Below are 3,969 nucleotides of genomic sequence, written 5' to 3'. Positions count from 1 at the left end.
CAATAGGAACGCTTTAAGTTCAAATGGCGTGCATATCAAGTCATAAAGTTGTAGCGATAGTAGATAGTTAGAGTTTCAATCCAGATAACAAAGAGAAAATATGTCTCGAAATTACAAAGCATTATAAATCCTAAAAATTAGCCATATAGAAGGACTAAACCTAGGGCAACCTAAGATCTAAGGTCTTCTAATCTAGGGATACAGAGGAGGATCTCTGTCATCAGGTACGGTCAGACTACTATCACCCCGGATGAGAAATCTCAGCCTCTCAAACTCTGCACAAAACCTCGCATTCTGTGCCTCAGTGGTGTTCTGGACAAAACTCCTCATAGCATGATAGTAGTTATCGATGTAAGCAACATGACGCTCCTCAAATTGTTCCAAATCAGTATGGTAGGAGTCCTTCAAAGACTGAAAGTGTAAATCCATCTTGTTCTTCAGCCTTTGCTCCATGACATCCAACTAAGCTAATCCAACGGATGATTCTTGCTACGCAGTTTTAGATGGCTCCCCCTGAGTTTTTGCATTAGGCTGATCTATACCAGCCTGATCCTCATCATCAGATAGCTCCAAATCCACTGTAGTAAAATCTTCCTGGTGTTGTCATGTACTTCCATACTTGTAGATACCCATCTTGTGGATAAGGCTTTCACCAACAAGGTGATCTTTGTCAGAAGTCTCTATGACGATGGTGTCAAATACGTCAATAAGGAGATAGTCAATAATTCTCAATATGAAGGTACTGTAAGGCAGCAATTTGGATTGCAATGTGGAGACATTATACATGACCTTCATAATTTCTTCAGGCGAATTAACCATTATATTCTCCTTCACAGCATACATAAATTTCAGATCATTAACAGTAGGTTGTGTGTGATTAGTGTTCCTCTGAATCAAGATGTACACAATCAAATAGTGAAGCAATCTATTCTCTACCGATAAAGAATCAACTTTAGTCAGTTACCCCTGGACATACAGATAGAGATCTCTAACATGATTTATATACCTCAACAACATCGAAATCAGTAAGCCATTCACAATCACCTAGGCTAACACCAGTAGTGGATAAGCCACCCACATTCATAAAAATGCTACTATCCATCTCAAACAAATTTCTTGAAATCATAGACCAATATCTACCATCCTTATAATGGAAGTTAGCATAAAATTCCCTAATCAAAGCGAGGTACAGATTACCCGTTAATTTCGAAAACATTACAGCTCCCTGAGCCTGCCTACCTTGCGGAAAATCGAAATTCTGTTCCGCCATCCAGGTAGGATCAACATACCTTATGTAGGTGGGTTCCCTTCCTAGAAATTTGGACAACAGGGTCTCCTGAAGTATGAGTGAGTAGTAGGGATCTCCACGATCGTGTCTCACGTTCGGATTTGAAGATGAAGCATTAAGAGGCCTATGAGTGCGGTGAGCAGTTGTCTTGAACCTCTTCGAACATCCTCTTTTCATTGATGAATTGAGGTGCACAAATGGGTAAATGTGAGGTTTAATACTTCTATTAAGCTAAGACTTCGATTTTTCTGTTTGCATTTGAGATTTTCAGAGAAAAGGAGGAAGAGGGGGATTGAAAAAGTGACAAAAACACTTCAGATTCTAATATATATGCTGCCGTTAATCGATTACGTGCTGCATTTAATCGATTAAGCAGTGTAAAAATTCCAGGTTTTCAGAAAAATGAGCCCAGGTAATTGATTAAAATAAATCTTAATCGATTAAATTTAGTGAAAATTGAAATGTTTGCTACTGGAACTCATTTTAATCGATTAAGGAGGATAGTTAATCGATTAACTAGCATCAGATTTGCAGAATCAAGAGGTTTTTGGGTTTTAAAAGCATGCAAAGATTTCTAATATTTATCAAGTAGTTTTTACTCAATCACATGTACATTTTCAGCTTGTCACACAAGATCATGAGTCATAATAGGAATATAATGCATTCATAACAATTATACATTTTGAAGCATATAAGACATAAATCATGCAAAGCATATAATAACATTTTTAGAGGATTTTAATCAAGATAACTTTCATCAAGAATTCCAAGTTCTCTTCAAAGAATATAGAAGGTAGCTCGTGAGAGAGGCTTGGTGAAAATATCAGCCGATTGCTTAGATGTTTCAACAAATTCAAGCACACAATCCCCTTTTTGTACATGGTCACGCAAGAAATGATGTCTTATTTCTACATGCTTGGTTTTAGAATGCAAAACATGATTTTTGGATAGGTTTATGACACTTGTATTATCATATTTTATAGGAATCTTTTCTAGTTTAAGTCCAAAGTCCTTAAGTTACTGCTTCATCCAAAGGATTTGAGTGCAACACACACCAGCGACAATGTATTCCTCATCGGCGGTGGACAAAGCAACACATGTTTGTTTTTTACTATACCATGCAACTAAGGAACTACCAAGTAAATGATAAGTCCCACTAGTGCTTTTCTAATCCAACTTACATCCCGCAAAATCGGAATCAGAATACCCTACCAAGGATAATGAGGCATCCCTAGGATACCATAATCTTTTAAATATTTTATAATTCGTTTTACATCAGTATAATGTGAATCTTTAGGAAAAGCTTGAAATCTAGCACACATACAAACACTAAACATAATATCGGGGCGACTCATAGTTAAATACAATAATAAGCCGATAATCCCACGATATTTGGTTACCTCGATTGCTTTTGCCTTTTCATCTTTATCTAGATAACATGCGGACGCCATATGTGTTGAAGCCTCTTTACACTTTTCCATATTGAACTTCTTCAGTAACTCTTTGCAATATTTCGATTGATGAATGAAGATGACGCTTTCCATTTGTTTGATTTGAAGTCCAAGAAAGAAGGTCAGCTCACCCATCATCGACATCTCAAATTCATCATGCATCAACTCAGAAAATTCTTTACATAGAATGTCATTTGTAGATCTAAAGATTATATCATCAACATATATCTGAACTAAAAGCACATTATTATCTAATCTAGGAATAAAGAGGGTAGTATAAACCACACCCCTCATGAACCCTTTTTCCATGATGAACGAGCTCAATCTATCATACCAAGCTCTCGGAGCTTGTTTCAGGCCATAAAGGGCCTTTTTGAGCTTATATATATGGTTCAGATACTTAAAATTTTCAAAGCCGTGAGGTTGATCTACATATACCTCCTCATGAATGTAGCCATTCAAGAAGACGCTCTTGACATCCATTTGAAAGAGCTTGAAGTTCATAATTGATGCAAAGGATAAAAGCATCCTTATGGCCTCTAATCTGGCTACAGGAGCATAGGTCTCATCATAATCGATGTCCTCCTCCTGGTTGTAGCCTTTGGCCACTAAGCGAGCTTTATTTCTGATTATCAAGCCAGATTCATCCAATTTATTACGAAAGACCCATCTAATATCAATTACTAGATGTTCTTTAGGCTTAGGGACCAAGTCCCATATATTATTATGCTCGAACTGGTTTAGCTCTTCTTGCATAGCTATGCCCCAGTGCGCATCCTCAATGACCTCATTGATGATCTTAGGCTCGATTTGAGATACAAAAGCAACAAAGTTACAAAAGTTACGTAAAGAGCTACGGGTTACCACCCCCGTAGTTATATCACCTATCACTTTATCGAGTGGATGATCCTTCTTGGTCTTCCACGCGATTGGCAAGTCCTGATGCTCATCTTTTATAGTTTACTATGCTTCTGCTTCTTTGTCCTGGTCCATGTCCTTAGAGTATGCTTCTTCCAAAGCACCTGCAACATCATCATAAAATACCTTCATCTTCTCTTTTGGAGAAGATTCGTCAAAATGGACATGCACAGACTCTTCTACTTGCATTGAATATTTATTAAAGACTTGATAAGCTTTACTATGCAATGAATACCCCAAAAATATACCCTCATCAGCTTTTGAATCAAATTTACTTAAAGCTCTTTTTCCATTATTTAATATAAAGCATTT

This window comes from Lupinus angustifolius, unplaced genomic scaffold (assembly GCF_001865875.1).
Source record: "Lupinus angustifolius cultivar Tanjil unplaced genomic scaffold, LupAngTanjil_v1.0 Scaffold_681, whole genome shotgun sequence".
Classification (NCBI taxonomy): Eukaryota; Viridiplantae; Streptophyta; class Magnoliopsida; order Fabales; family Fabaceae; genus Lupinus; species Lupinus angustifolius.
The sequence above is the reverse complement of the archived record's forward strand: the minus strand, read 5'-3'. Positions refer to the sequence as shown.